The sequence below is a fragment of the Myotis daubentonii genome, chromosome X (genome assembly GCF_963259705.1).
Source record: "Myotis daubentonii chromosome X, mMyoDau2.1, whole genome shotgun sequence".
NCBI lineage: Eukaryota > Metazoa > Chordata > Mammalia > Chiroptera > Vespertilionidae > Myotis > Myotis daubentonii.
Genome location: NC_081861.1, coordinates 102,648,310 through 102,664,102, shown reverse-complemented (window position 1 = coordinate 102,664,102; position 15,793 = coordinate 102,648,310). Strand labels below are relative to the sequence as shown.

The window sequence follows — 15,793 nt, the reverse complement described above, 5'->3', positions numbered from 1 at the left end:
CCCTAAGTGTGTCCCTTATGGATTTGAGGAGTTGTAATCTGGATGGTCCCACTTTGACCACTGGGTACACTGGCTCTTGTGTCTCTAAGGAGGTGCTAATTTAGCCTCTGCCTGAGGCTACCCAGCAGGAGCTATGGAGAGATCAGCAGATTCCTCTTCTTTTTTGGGATTTGGAGGTGCCCAGATGAGGCCCAGCTGTGAAGCAATGCAAGCTGCTGTGGGGCCTTGGGCCTTCTTTTGGAAGTTCTGAGTCTTTCTGACCCAGCCACAGTTTGTTTGGTAATTTTAGATTGCAAAGGGCCAGGTCATTCATATGCAAAAGCCTCTGCGCACAGCTTTGGTGGGGCGAGGTCTCAGGGAATCAACAGGGCAGAGCAAACAGCTATGGCTGATCCTCAGTCCTGCCCTAACAGTCCCCGGTCTCAGTGTCCCACGGTAATCGCTGCAAGCACCTCTGAGAGAAAGCCACCCTTGAGTTCCGCCTGATGCCAGACAGTCCAGTTTCTCCCCGTATGAGTCTGGGTCCCCAGAGACTCAGCCGGAACTGAAGTTCAGTTCAGTTGGGAGCTTGTGACTCCCTCCCAATTGAAAAAGACAACCGTGTCCTCAGTTGCCAGCCCTTTCTGTGTGCGCCTCCGTACCTCTGTACTTTACTTCTGCACCTCCTCTGAGTCTCAATGTGCTTTTCTCTTTCCTTCTAGTTGTAGAATTTCCACTCAGCCAGCCTTCCTGTAGTTCTGGATGATGTCTGCTTTGTCTTTTAGTTGTATTTTTTTTGTTTTTTTTTTATTAAATCTTTATTGTTCAGATTATTACATTTGTTCCCTTTTTTTTCCCCCATAACTCCCCTCCTCCCAGTTCCCGCCCCACCCTCCGCCCTCACTCCCCACCCACTGTCCTCATCCATAGGTGCACGATTTTTGTCCAGTCTCTTCCCACATCTCCCACACCCCTTTCCCCCCCAAGAATAGTCAGTCCATTCCCTTTCTATGTCCCTGATTCTATTATAATCAACAGTTTATTCTGTTCATCAGATTATTTATTCACTTGATTCTTAGATTCACTTGTTGATAGGTGCATATTTGTTGTTCATAATTTGTATCTTTACCTTTTTCTTCCTCTTCCTCTTCTTAAAGGATACCTTTCAGCATTTCATATAATCCTGGTTTGGTGGTGATGAACTCCTTTAGCTTTTCCTTATCTGTGAAGCTCTTTATCTGACCTTCAATTCTGAATGATAGCTTTGCTGGATAAAGTAATCTTGGTTGTAGGTTCTTGGTATTCATCACTTTGAATATTTCTTGCCACTCCCTTCTGGCCTGCAAAGTTTCTGTTGAGAAATCAGCTGACAGTCGTATGGGTATTCCCTTGTAGGTAACTGAGTTTCTTTCTCTTGCTGTTTTTAAGATTCTCTCTTTATCTTTTGCTCTTGGCATTTTAATTATGATGTGTCTTGGTGTGGTCCTCTTTGGATTCCTTTTGTTTGGGGTTCTCCGCGCTTCTTGGACCTGTAAGTCCATTTCTTTCACCAGGTGGGGGAAGTTTTCTGTCATTATTTCTTCAAATAGGTTTTCAATATCTTGCTCTCTCTCATCTTCTGGCACCCCTATAATTCTGATGTTGGTACGGTTGAAGCTGTACCAGAGGCTCCTTACACTATCCTCGCATTTTTGGATTCTTTTTTCATTTTGCTTTTCCGGTTGGATGTTTTTTGCTTCCTCGCATTTCAAATCATTGACTTGATTCTTGCGCTCCTCTGGTCTGCTGTCGGGCATCTGTATAATATTCGTTATTTCAGTCCGTGTATGCTTAATTTCTAGTTGGTTCCCCAATATAAGATCGAGGGTCTTATTAGTTTTCGTGTAGATCTCATTAAGTTTATCGGCAGCTTCTAAACAGTTCTTGAGAGACCTTAAAAGTGTGGTTCTGAACTCTATTTCTTCCATTGACAATTTTGTCCTGTTTCTTTGTCTCCGCATTTTGTTATGCTTCCTTGGTGCACCCCCTAGTGGTCTTTGTTCGCAGTCTTATAGATAAATCTTGATTGTTGTAGCTAATTCCAGGGAGGGTTTGACCTCCAGGCCAAGTGGCTATGAGAATCAGCTGTGTCAGCAGTGAGAGAACTTCTGTCCTCTAGGGAGGTGCTAATCTAGCCTTTGCCTGAGGCTATCCGGTAAATGCCTCTGTGCAGGGCGTGGGCAGGGCGGGTAGCACAGGATCAACAGGGTGGGCTGGAGAGAGCAGTTATGGCGGCTCTCAGTCCTGTCCCCAGGGGCTCTGCCTCTCTGAGTCCCAGCACCCGCTGCAAAGCTCGGAGAGAAAGCTGCACTCGCTCTGACCTAAGCCAGACAGTCCCGCTTCTCCCGTTTGAGTCTGGGTCCCTAAAGACTCGCCTGGATCTGGAGCTCAGAGTCTGCGACTCCCTCCCGATTGAAAACGCCAACCGCGCCCTCCGCCGCCAGCCCGCTCCGCGCACTCCGCACCTCAGAATTTTACTTCAGCACTGCGCCTCCTCTGAGTGTCCGTGTGCGTTTCTCTTTCCTCCTAGTTGTAGGACTTCCACTCAGCCAGCGTTCCTGTGGTTCTGGGTGATGTCCGTTTCGTGTTTTAGTTTCACTTTTGAAGTAGTTGTTCAAAGCAGCAAACTCCGGCGTTAACCTATGCCGCCATCTTGGTTCTCCCTTTTAGTTGTATTTTTGAAGTGGTTGTGCAAGGCAGCAATTTCTGGTGTTTTCCTATGCCGCCATCTTGGTTTCCTCCTCTCTAAAGGAAATGATTTTTTTTTTAAGGAAATGATTTTTAAAGGCACCTTTTCAGCTCTATTAGTTTATGTAAGCTAATCATTAATGTTGTGAAAGTTGTGTGAATGGAAATCCTTTAACCTTCTATCCAAATTGTCCTTCACTAAGACAGAGTCCTTGCAAAATTACATGTTATTGCCTGGACAGTTTTGCTCAGTAGTTGAGCATTGACCTATGAGCCAGGTGATTGTGGGCTCGATCCCTAGTAGGGGGTGTACAGTAGGCAGCCGATCAATGATTCACTCTCATCATTGATGTTTCTGTCCTTCTCTCCCTCTCCATTCCTCTCCCTAAAATCAGTAAAATTATATTTTAAAAATAAATAAAAATATTATTCTTCTGCTCCCTCACCCTTCCCTATCTGGTACTCTCAACCTCATTATTAAAGTAATACCTGACAGAGTCTGAGAAAAGAAGGAAAAGTGTAGAGATAGCAGCAGAGACTTATCAGTCTGGGCATTTCACCATTTCCTTAAATGACAGAAAATATGAGGATAAGAGTATGCAATCAAGATGTACAGAAAGTAAAAGAAAGGATGTAGAGGTAAAGAAAGATGATTTTTTAAAGTATTCTGTCAATTATAGTAACCATGGTATAAATTGATGCAGCTGTACAAGGGAAAGATCTAATTGAGGATTGGTGGAGTACTGCCTTTCCTATCACTCAGAAAGCAGAGAAGCAGCTAAGAAAGAAAATGAGTAGGGAAGGACAGAGAAGTAACACAGGGTATCCCCTCTCTTCCATGGCTGCTGTGGTGCCATGTTGAAGGTGAAAGACGTAGTTCCTTTTTCTTTCTTTCCTCACCTGAGTATGAACTACCATTCTACCATAGCTCAAGATAGCTATAACAGTCCAGACTGGAGAGAAAGTGATAGCTAACCTCTCTCTCCCTTATGAACTTTCCTCTAGATCTCTGGGGACATATTTAGTTGAAGAAATTTTAGTTATAATGTCCCTTTAGTTAGTAAAAGTCCCCAGAGATGATTAAAGTGTCTGGTCTTGGATCCAAATATTATCTACCCCTTTGATTTTGTTTGTTGGCCTTTTCCTCCAACCACTACCACAACCAAGAACTCTATGAACAAAGATGAATATTTCAGAAACCTTACAGCCCTGGTGTCAGATTGGGTGTGAGATAAAGCTGGTATCTGCAGATGCAGACACTAGATAAATGGCTTTGTCCCTGCAGCATGTAACAGGCCAAAGGGCTGTTACTGGGCTCATGTTTTACTGAGCACAATCAAGTTAGTTATTAATTATCCAGACATGTTTTTGAAGTGTTAAAATTAGCATAAATATGCCTATCCCCATATAGACCATCTTATCCTATATAATAAAACCCTAATATTCAAATCAACTGAACAGTGGAACTACCAGTCGCTATGATGTGCACTGACCACAGGGGCAGACACTCAATGCAGGAGCTGCCCCTTGGAGGTCAGTGCACTCCCACAGGGGGAGCGCTGCTCAGCCAGAAGCCGGGCTCATGGCAGTGTGGGGAGAGAGCCTATGCCAGCAGGTGGACATCCCCTGAGGGGTCCTGGACTGCAAAAGGTCTCAGGCTGGGCTGAGGGACTCCCCCCCCCCACAGTGCACAAATGTCATGCACCGGGCATCTAGTATAATAGAACTCAATATAATTGATGTAAACAACTCACATCAGGGTCTCTTCATTTGGTTCACAACATCAAGATGCTACACCAAACTCAAATCAGCATGTAGCATATTGTCATGTCCCTATCTTCTAGAAGCCATACAGAGCATCTCATAGCTCTAACAACACCCCAGAGCCTAGCCAAAGGTCAAGAGCATTATCCTAGCTTCCAAAATCCTAACATAGAACCACTGAAAGCAAGCCCAAACATTCCAGACAATTCTCAGTGTGACAGAAAACAAACCACTTTTAATTTAGTGGAGGCAATGTATTGTCATGGGGATTTCAGAAAACCAAGCTCAAACTAAGGCAGTTATTTTCTTTTCTGGTGACATAAGGCACCAGAAAAGAAAAGCCTTTTTAGAATGTGGACAGAGCCATTAGTGTCAAAAAGGAGGGAGGGAGAGAACGAGAGAGAATTAATTTATCTTGCTTAAGATCAAATTTCACATAATGACAAATTACTATATACTGGTAGGATTATCTTTCTCCGCCTACAAATAGTCTAACCACCCCCAAGTCATAAAAGTCAGAGAGAACTTAGCTGGACAGAATATATTCCTTCCTGCTTCCCATCTCAGAGCAGCTGTGTGATTTCCTGAAGATTCTGTTGCTGGAGCTAGGGATAAAAGCTCATTTACCCACAAAATAACCTGCAAGTCTCCAGTTTCTGTTCTTCTTCCCTCCCCCTTCTTTCCCCTCCCCCATTTGACATCAGAGAAGTAAAACTTAGGCGTACTTAAAACAGTTTGAAAACTAATCTGAAAGAGGAAGAAGAATCTGTATACATTGGCTGACATGTGCTCTACCCTCTCTGCTCTTAAAAACAACAGCAACCCATCTTTTCAAAGAAACTTGCCTAAAGAGCAGGCGTCCTGTGAATGAACTGCGCTTGTCTAGATTATTTAGATTCACTGTGGAGATCACCAATGACGGCTTAGCTTTCCAAGAAACAGGTAGATTGGATTTACTGAAGACTTGGAGTTTGCTTCTGAGAGTGAGTTCAAAAGGACCCTGAAGTGTCAACCTTGAACGTAGCAGGTAAGGATATTCAATGTTTCATTGCTAGGACTATAACTGTATATAGTAAATTTCTGTTGATTTCAACAAATTTCTGGGAGTTTGGGGATCTACCCTACCTGCCTTAAATTAGGCTGCCAGTATGAATTGAATTCTTTCTGCCTTTTTTATTGGTCAGGGATTTGATAATCCAATCAGTCTGCTCAGTGCTTCTGCTAGGTAGGGGCTCAATGCAGCAAAATACAGTGAATACATTCCCCCAGCCTCCAGCACCTGTGCAATTAAGTTGGAAATGTGGGGCATATTTTAAAATCCTATTTTAAGGCCTTAATGGAGTTTCTCTAATCTGTAGTGGCAGTTTCCTTCACTATTGAAAGAAAATTTATAATGACTGCTGAAGGTAAACCAGTGAAGAATTATCTGGTAGTTTAACATTAATTATCCCACTTGAACCTCTCAATATTCTGCAATTTAGATGGGGTAAGTGTTACTATCCCTGTTTTGAAAATAAGGAAATAGACTCAGAGAGGCTAAGAAATAATCTGTAAACATACCACATAACTAGAAATTGGCAAGTTATGACTAGAGACTGAAAATAGAAAGCTCTCAGAACTATAAGGAAATTGCATGGTCTATTTAGTATCTTAGACATATCTGACATAAACCAGGTTTACAGAGCCAACACTTCATACATTTTAATTAAAATCGTTGGCCAGGCACATTCTTCTACTTAGCAACAAAGAAGCTGTTTTCAGGGGTAAAGAAATGGTTTGTGGGTTCCATCAGTAGCTAAAAAAAGAAAAGTCCTAGAATTTTTAATTCAGTTTTTCTGCCTTCCAGTGATCTGATTGCTTTGAAATCCAGAGAGGCCATGACACCATATATTTATCAGGTGATTATTCAAAAACAAAATATAACTAAACCTGGACTTGAGACTGCACTGTATGCCCATCAGTTCCTGCAAATAAAATAAACCAGCCTGGGAGCCAGTGAGCCCCAAAATAATGGTAGGCTAAAGAAAGTTTGCCAGTTAAGTCCAGTCAATCCAGCGTTTCTGTGTCTTCCTAATGTAGAACTATCAATTTCATTTTCTAGTACCTTTTTCCTCCTGCCTTTAATCAAACTTTTGATGTGTTTAGAAACTAGTTATCTGGAATAAAATCAAGATTTTTTTCCACGGTGCAGGAAATTATAAATCTGCCTTTGCTGCATCATTGGTGATAATAAGGAATTAAGCAGGGGTGGGGAACATCTGGCCTGCGATCCTTTTAAGGCCTGCAAAATCATTTAGTCTGACCCTGCCAAGGTATTAGGGGTGAGTTAATTAAATGTTTAATCAAATATAGCCAGCTAATTTTTAAGTTGATAATTTTGTATGGCCTGTGAATGATGATATAAACATCCAAATGGCCCTTGGCAGAAAAAAAGATCCCCCATCCCTGGATTAAGGAAATGGCAATGATTTCCTTAAGGTACATATCCAACCTTGTGCATTTAATGTCATGGAAGAAAGCTATCATAATCTGCCAAAAAATATAGCTCTGCGTGGACTACTACTTTGACCCATTTTGCTGTTTCTTATGTTCTTATGACAATATCTCAAATACATTGCAATCCAGTAAATAAGTATTGGTTAAGCTCAATACAGTTTTTGGCACAGAGCAAGGTAAGTGGTAGTTCCTGCCTTTGAGGAACTTACTGTTGTACCTGCAGGGTACACCAAGGAGCCTGATCTGTTACGTAAAGGGATTGAGTTGAAGAATAACAGGAAATGAATTTGGATAGAAATTTAAGACAAGATTATTAGACATTGAATTCCAGGCACTTTTTAATGGGAAATCTTATTAGCAAACTTTGAATAAGTGATGAAAAACATTTTGAAAATATGAATCTGACAGAGTTTCATAGTTCTGACTACACCTTGAGAAAAATGGAGATGGGAGTAAAATTTAATGAAGCTCTAGGCTAGGTTGATAGCAGTGGAAATTGACTTTATAAGAACTCAAGAAACATTTAAAAGGAATAATAGATAGAAGTAGGTGAATGATTAGATAAGGCAGCATAAGAAAGAAATAAGTCGGGGAGAACCAAGATGGCGGCGTAAGGTACAGACCTGTGCTTGCTGCCTCCCACAACAACATCAAGATTACCAACTATAAGACAAACAGTTGTCATTCAGAACCATGGGAAAGCTGGCCCAGTGGAAGCTCTACAACTGGAAGGAAAGAAAGAAGAGCATTGAGACTGAGTAGGTTGTGCAGAGGCTCCAAGAACAGAGGTACGGAGTCTCGCGCCAGGCTGGCTGCAACTGGATGCGCAGTTTTATATCAATCAGAAGGGGATGCAGACTCTCAAATCCACTGGGCGTGTTTGGGACGGGATCCTGAGGTCCCAGACCCCTATGGGGAGAGGCGGGACAGCCTTGCAACAGGCTGGAGAGCGAGAGTGGCTGTCTCGCGGAGCTGCTTGCCGGCACTTGGAGATGAAAGACTCAGAGTTGCAGAGAGGCGAGGAGTCGAGGAGACGCCATTGCTCCTTGCTCCGCCCTGGTGATTCCCGGGGATCCCGCCCTACTCAATTTACATCCCCACCCAAGCTGTCCTAGTGGCACAAAGAGAACTACTGGCACTTTTGCAGCCCAGCCCAGCAGACTGCAGATTTCAACTCCTTGCATACATAAGGGATACCATCAAAAAGCAGAATCAGGTTCAGAGGAAGCTGGAGCCAGACCCAGCTGGGCTGGCGATGTGGAACCTCTGTACCAGCAAACGCACAGGCAGGTCAACCAGATCCAGTCTCACACGGGACGCTGGGAAATGGCAGACAGGCAGTCTGTGCACTTGGTAGAAAACGAAATCCAAGCAAGCATACCAGATATTCAGCCACCAGGAATGCCTGGATATTTTGTCCAGCAAGGAGCCGCCCAACAAAGGACAGAATGCCAAACTTCATGTTGCTGAGATGGCCCCCATGAGGCCAAGACGGCCCCTGTGAGGCTGAGGAGGCCCCCGTGGGGCTGGGACGGCCCTAGTGGGGGTGGGACAGCCCCGGTGAGGTTGAAACAGCCCCGGTGAGGTTGAAATTGGCCCCAGTGAGGTTGAAACGGGCCCGGTGAGGCTGAAATGGCCCCCATAAGGCTGGGACGGCCCCAGTGAGGCTGAGACGGCCCTGGTGAGGTTGCAACGGCCTGGTGAAGTCGAAACGGCCCCAATGAGGTTGAAATGGCCCCAATGAGGTTGAACCTGCCCCGGTGAGGCTGAGATGGCCCCGGTGAGACTGAGACGGACCCTGGGAAGCTGAGAAAAATACCACATGAATTCATTCATTTATGGATAATAAGGACCATTATAGACTGATGAACAAAAATGGATACAGAGGCAGAGCAGCATTGAGCAGACTGTCAAACTACAGTGGGAACCCTGGGGAGGGTTGGGGGGGTAGGAGATCAACCGAAGGACTTATATGCATGCATATGAGAATAACTAATGGACACAAGACACTGTGGGGTGGGGGAAGCCAGGGGAATGTCAAGGGGGGGGGAAGGAGACATGTGTAATACTTTAAGAAATTTAAAAAAAAAAAAAAAAGACAGATAGGCTCAGTTAAGGTAAAGGTTGACCTTGTCAGTGAAGATACTGGCCTAGGACAGTGGTCGGCAAACCGCGGCTCAAGAGCCACATGCGGCTCTTTGGCCCCTTGAGTGTGGCTCTTCCACAAAATACCATGTGCGGGCGCGCACGTACAGTGCGATTGAAACTTCGTGGCCCGTGCGCAGAAGTCAGTTTTCGTCCTGGGTGAGTCTATTTTGAAGAACTGGCGTTAGAAGAAGTGGGGGGTGTCGGTTGGTCAGGCGACGGGAGACACGGTGCAGGCGGGCCGTGGGATACGCAGCGTGGAGGAGGCACGCACGATCATGCACAAGTTGAGTGATCCAGTCAATCAGCAGTCTCATGTGCAGTGGTTAGTGCTAGTCGCGTCCGCAAATCGCGCACGGGTGACAAAAGTACCTACTCGAAGCATACAGTTACCTGTATTTTTCCAACCAGCCGCAAATCCTACAGGTATTTTTGTCATCAATTTAAGAATTGTAATTGTTTTGTGTTGGTGGCTTTATTATTATTTTAGCAAAGGCCAGCTTAGGAATACCCTAATTAAGTTAATAACAATGTACCTACCTATATAGTTTAAGTTTAAAAAAGTTGGCTCTCTCTCTTGCCCTGGCCGGTTTGGCTCAGTGGATAGAGCGTCGGCCTGCGGACTGAAGGGTCCTGGGTTCGATTCCGGTCAAGGGCATGTACCATGGTTGTGGGCACATCCCCAGTGGGGGGTGTGCAGGAGGCGGCTGATCGATGTTTCTCTCTCATCGATGTTTCTAACTCTCTATCCCTCCCCCTTCCTCTCTGTAAGGAATCAATAAAATATATTAAAAAAAAATAAAGAAGTCAGCAATATCTCTGAAAGTTTGAACCTGTGATATCTGTGATGCTACTGCTATTCCTAGAATTAGGTAATTTGGGGATATAAATGGGGAGTGTAGAACATGCTTAGTTCTGTTTTGACCTATTGAGTTTGAGGAGATGGCAAAAATTCCAAGAAACAATGTCTTATGGATGGTTGGAAATAATGGCCCTGAATGTAAGTAATGGGTAAGAGGTACAGGCCAAAGTTAAATCTGGGGAGTATGATTGATAGCCAATGCCATAAAAATGGCTCAACTTAGAGAAAGTAAATCTAAGAGATGACCAAGGACTGAAATTTGTGCAGTTTCTACATTTTCAGGCCAGAGGAAGAAGAGGGTCTTCAGAAATAAGAACCACAGAAATGTTATAGGCACCCCAAAACACCAGAAAAGGTGTTATCTGACAGCCCCTGTGAGTTGGAAGGGGAGGGCTGTTCCCTCCTTGGTTCTTGTCAGTCTTGCATTAAAGACTTCAAACAAGTGATAGCAAATGATTTCTTTATAACAAAGCAAATTTATTAAAGAAGCAAAGCAAGCAAATTTATCAAAATATACCTGCCCTATAAGGTGCAGATTGACTTCCCAACTAATTTGGGAAGTCCCCACCTGGTAGAGGTTTAATATTTTATTCCTTTTTGTTTATAGGTTTTAAAATTCCTTTGCCGGATATTTTGGTACAGATTAATTCTCAAGGTGCCATTTTACTTTGCTGTGGCCTTCCCAGAATTCATGAGAAGCACTTGGCAACTTTATCTTGCCAAGCCCTGAGACTGCTGGCTTTTCTCTTTAGGAAGTAAAATAAAACTGCCCTTTTTCCTTTCCCCTTAGCCCCTCCTTTCCTGTATTCTCTAATTGAGGAGGCTTTAACCATTTGCCTTCAGTGTCCTTGGTTTCGGGAAGATAATGACTTGTTATTTACAAGCCAACTGCAGCTGTCCAAATTGTTTAGCTTGTTTAATTTCCTTGTCTCCGTTTCCTATTCCATCTACTTACTTAGGAATTTTCCTAGTTTCTCACTATTCTGGTACAGAAATACAATTCTTCTCAAAAGATACCAAGCGTCTTGAGAGAAGGTATCAAGTTATTTATTCTTTTAAATTTTCCCTTCCCAACAATAACTAGCATCATGCTTTACCAACACCATGAACACTCAATAAATATTAAGTTACTCTAACATAAGCAAACATGGAGAATTTTTGCTTCAAGCAATCTTCTAGTTTGAACTCTACCATAAACTCTGCAACTTAACAGTGGCTGCTCTAAACTACCTTGCTGCTCAGGTTTCAGTGGAAAGAAAACAGCCTGGATACCTGGGAGTTCATTCTACTTTTGTTTTGTAATCAGCTATGTGGTCTTTAGCAAATTACTAAGCATCAGTTTTTCTTGGTTTCCTCATGTACCAAATGTAGTAATGAGCTTATAGGAATATTTTAGATGATTAAAATAATAAATACAAATATGAAAGCAACTTGAAAATATAAACCACCTTACAAAAGGGTTTTGTTTAAAGTCCATTCCAAGTTAATAAAATACACAACAAATTTGATAGCATATGGAGGGAGTAGGGCCAGTTACTTTCTGCTTACAACACTATAGCTCTAGACCAGGAGCCTCACTCTAAGTATCAGCAATGCCATCCAACTCCTTGGACATGTCAGTAGGAGCCAGCCCTCTGGTAACCACTAACTTTACAATACCTGAATTTTATTTACCTATTATTTATTTATTTTTAATGTTTTATTGATTTTAGAGAGAGAGGAATAAAATATTTAAGAGTAGTATTTAAGAAGTATTTCTGTGAAAACACTATCCATATTTATTCATTAGCTATTACTTCCATTATGTCCATTGTTCTCAGGATTACATCGTAAGGTTCAAAACAATTTTTACATCAGGTTCTGAATGTAACACAGTATTTCACTGCTCTGTCCTAAAGCCACTTGTCCAACCACCAATTTGTTTATAATACAAATCAGGTTCCCAGAATATATAGGTAAGTAAAGTGCATGTGTCTCTCCATAAAATACAAAGACCTAAAGTCATTTTTATCCCTCAAACCAATGTTATTTGGGTTTCAGGCTACATAGATGTCTACAAGGTATAATTTGAAAGCCAGTGAGAAACATTTTCCAGTTCAACAGGATGAGCAAACGTCCAGGAGACAGATTCATGCTAACCAACCCTACAAAAGTGATTCATGAATCAGAATACCAACTTGTTGATTTGTATTGACTGTTGATTGTTGATAGACTCATAGCAGATAGTGGTACATCATTATTCTTACAGAAAAGACAACAAAGAAAGTCATTTAACCAGATTATAAATCCAGACATCTTAAGTCCTGTAACTCATGTTACAATACTGGTGCTAAAACACCATCAACTGACAATTATTTTTGCCTTCAATTGAGAACTCTTTATAGATAGGTAGAGAAGACCACTGTTTAAACATAAGTCATGCACCACAAAACTCTTCACCCTGCTTCCTCATTTCATCTCATCCTATTATGACCTCTCCATTCTTTGTGCCCCACCAGTTTTGCTTCCGCATTTAGAGGGAAATTCATAAGAGAGAGAAGAGAAAGAAAAATCAATAAATATTTAGAAAAAGTTAAGGAGGGGCCCTGCTATAAAATAGGGGGAAAGAGACAAAGCAGAAAAATAAACATAGACCCTTGAGCACTTAAACAGAGTTGGTTTTCCTTTTGATGAATAAAATATAATTATCTTATTTATTTAGCTTGTTTATTGAGTCAATATATCCCAGACATTTGAGCGCCTACTGAAATGTGGCTAATGGAAAAGGAAAAAGGAGCTGGGATCTAAACTTGGCATAGTCAGGCTTTCTTTAATTTTCTATCAACCACTTTTCCCTAAAAAGGAAAAAAATCCAGTTTGGAATCACATTTTGAGATGTCTAACATATACAACTTGTTAAGATTTCTCATCTATTTCATAATAACAGCTTCTGTTTTTACATAGTGTTGTCTTTCTACTCTCATGGATTCAACATGATACATGGAATAAAGTTAACAGAAACAGCACTCAAACATCTCTGACACATCTGAGGTACTTATTCCAAAAGTCCTATAAAGTTCAGGCCTCAGAAGATATCAAAAGCTTTTTCTTTCATTCAAAATTTGTTGCCCTTTATGTTTAGACTCAATTTTAATTCTTGTTTAAAACAAAGGCCTTCAATAAAAGCAATCTCCTAGAGAATAATTATTTTGCTTCCAAGATCCAGGCATCTAAATACCAAGAAGTTAGGGGCAGGCCTCAGAGTCAGCTATGAGCAATGGCCTCAGAACTTACAAGGATTCCAAGTTTCTGGTAATTAACTAGAGACTTATTCAGGTATCTCTGGAAGAAAGTAGGCCCTCTAGTTAGTGCTTTACCACAATTGAAGATGTATATAAGCTATATGTCTATAACATATTTATATCACTCGGACTAAGGATAGACCTTTCTTCCACTGTGCATTCCCACCCACACTCATACACTCCTCAAGATATCTATTGCTATTTTTTGATTTGCATTTCCCTTCAAGTTTCTTCTTATGCATCACTTAATTCTGATGATACAGAATAAATATTTGTCACAGTAGTATACATTGGGCACACTGTGTTATTAGCTCTGAATGCCATAGTCCAAGTCCTTTTTGGACTTGGCATTGCCCTGTGTTTGGAATCCAACTGACAACAGAGTGGCCCAATTTGATGAGTGTGATGTTCTCCCCTTTAGAATGAATAAACTAGTGGAGAGGAAACATCTTAGAACTGTCAGCAGTACACTATCAACTCCCCTGTAGTTTCTAGTGCCAGTGAAGATGCTGCTAAGCATATCCTTGAAAAAGCCAAGTGAAAAAGCTACTTATTGTGGTAATAAGGCTACAGTGATGACAGGAGGGTCTTTCTACTCCTTTACCCTCAATCTTTTGTTACATGGAGGAAAGCCACTGAGATCATTAGTACAAGCCTGGTTGTTTATAGATTAAAACCCCATGGAAGATGTATAGCTTTGCTGCAGTCAATCAATAACCAATCACTCAATTAACATTTATTGCACATTTTTCTATGTGTGAAACATTGTAATAGGCTAGGCTTTGGATTCACAGAGTTAAAAAAAAAAAAAGGCTGGACTTTTTCATTTTGTCCTAGGGTAGTTCACAATCTACTTAGGGAGACAAGATTCCTACGCATTTAAAGATATAATACAAGCCCTAACCGGTTTGGCTCAGTGGATAGAGTGTTGGCCTGTGGACTCAAGGGTTCCAGGTTCTATTCCGGTCAAGGGCATGTACCTTGGTTGCGAGCACATACCCAGTAGGGGGTGTGCAGGAGGCAGCTGATCGATGTTTCTCTCTCATCGATGTTTCTAACTCTCTATCCCTCTCCCTTCCTCTCTGTAAAAAATCAATAAAATATATTTTAAAAAAGATATAATACTAGGTATTAGAATGCTGAATGCCATATTATTGGTACAAACTATAAACACAATACAAGTTCAAAAATAGAGATACAAATGTAGAATGGGGTGATGAAAGTTGGTGTCTGGAAGTGGAGCCTGAGCTCAGCCCAGTATGAGCAGGAAAGAGAAACATAACAATTTGCATTTTTATAGTGCTTTGTTTTCAAAATACTCTTCTTTGGTGATTCTCCATTCATGTATCCATCCAACAAATACCTGCATATCAAAAAATTAATAAAGCCGTAACCGGTTTGGCTCAGTGGATAGAGCATCAGCCTGCGGACTGAAAGGTCCCAGGTTCGATTCCGGTCAGGGGCATGTGCCTTGGTTGCGGGCACATCCCCAGTGGGGGTTGTGCAGGAGGCAGCTGATGGATGTTTCTCTCTCATCCATGTTTCTAACTCTCTGTCCCCTTCCCTTCCTCTCTGTAAAAAATCAATAAAATATATTTTTAAAAATTAATAAAACATTGTCCCAGTTAACTAACTTGGATATAACCCCTTCATAATGTAGATATCTGTCAAATCATCACATTGTACACTTTAAATATCTTACAATTTTATTCATCAATTATACCTCAATAAAGTTGGGGGTGGGGGGCATTGTCCCTCACCTTCCTGAGCTCAGCCTTTTGGGCTGAACAGCACAACTAACTTTTTTCATTTGACAATAATAAGATACATGGAGAATAAGAAAAAAGCATATTGGGGAGTTGACCAAATAAAAGTAGGGCCCCATGAGCTGCACTCTCATGATAACCAAGTTTCCTGCATCTGGCCACTGCTCAGCAAAAGTGGAAGAAGTGTCTGCCTTAGAAAGCTGAGCCTTGAGTTGCAACCTCCCCCACTTCCTCTTCTGCTTTGGCGCTGCTCTCATCACCCCCCTTCTGTTGGCAGTCCTCCAATACATACAGACCATCCGGTGCATGCTACCATTTACTAGAAAGGTAAAGGAAGTCTTGGGGAGCCATTCAATTTAATAGAGTCATAAAAATACATCTGAATACTGATTTAATCTTTCAGTCTCTCCTGTTGACTGAATTAAAAACACCCATCATTAGTTTTACCCAGAACTTATTGTCACGGTCTTCAGATTCTCATAAATCTCTGGCTCAGACCACTTTTGAACTCTCCTTCAGCCCCACCAGAAAAACTTTTGCCTTTCTTTGTTTTAAGCTCTTTGCTTTCTATTTCTTTCTAAATGTGTGGATTCATCTGCCTACCCCCATTCCTTTCTTCTCCAGTGATTTATAAAGTGTCTATTCACAAGTCATGGTCCCTTATACTCTTTTAGATTTTACAGGGTTTTTTAAATAGACTCTACCCTCTTAGAGGTGTCCACATTTCACTTCCACTTTACACTATTATCTAGATCCTTGCACAATAGCATCTA

General features: G+C 41.7%; 1 protein-coding gene across 1 annotated transcript in view; it reads left to right on the top strand.

Annotated features, from left to right (window-relative positions):
- The first annotated feature begins 5,040 nt into the window (after positions 1-5,040).
- CYSLTR1 (cysteinyl leukotriene receptor 1) overlaps positions 5,041-15,793 on the top strand; it is a 46,275-nt gene continuing 35,522 nt past the window's right edge. Inside the window, exon 1 of the mRNA XM_059679122.1 lies at positions 5,041-5,497. The gene's annotated coding sequence lies outside the window, so the exon portion shown is untranslated. The remainder of the gene's footprint in view (positions 5,498-15,793) is intronic.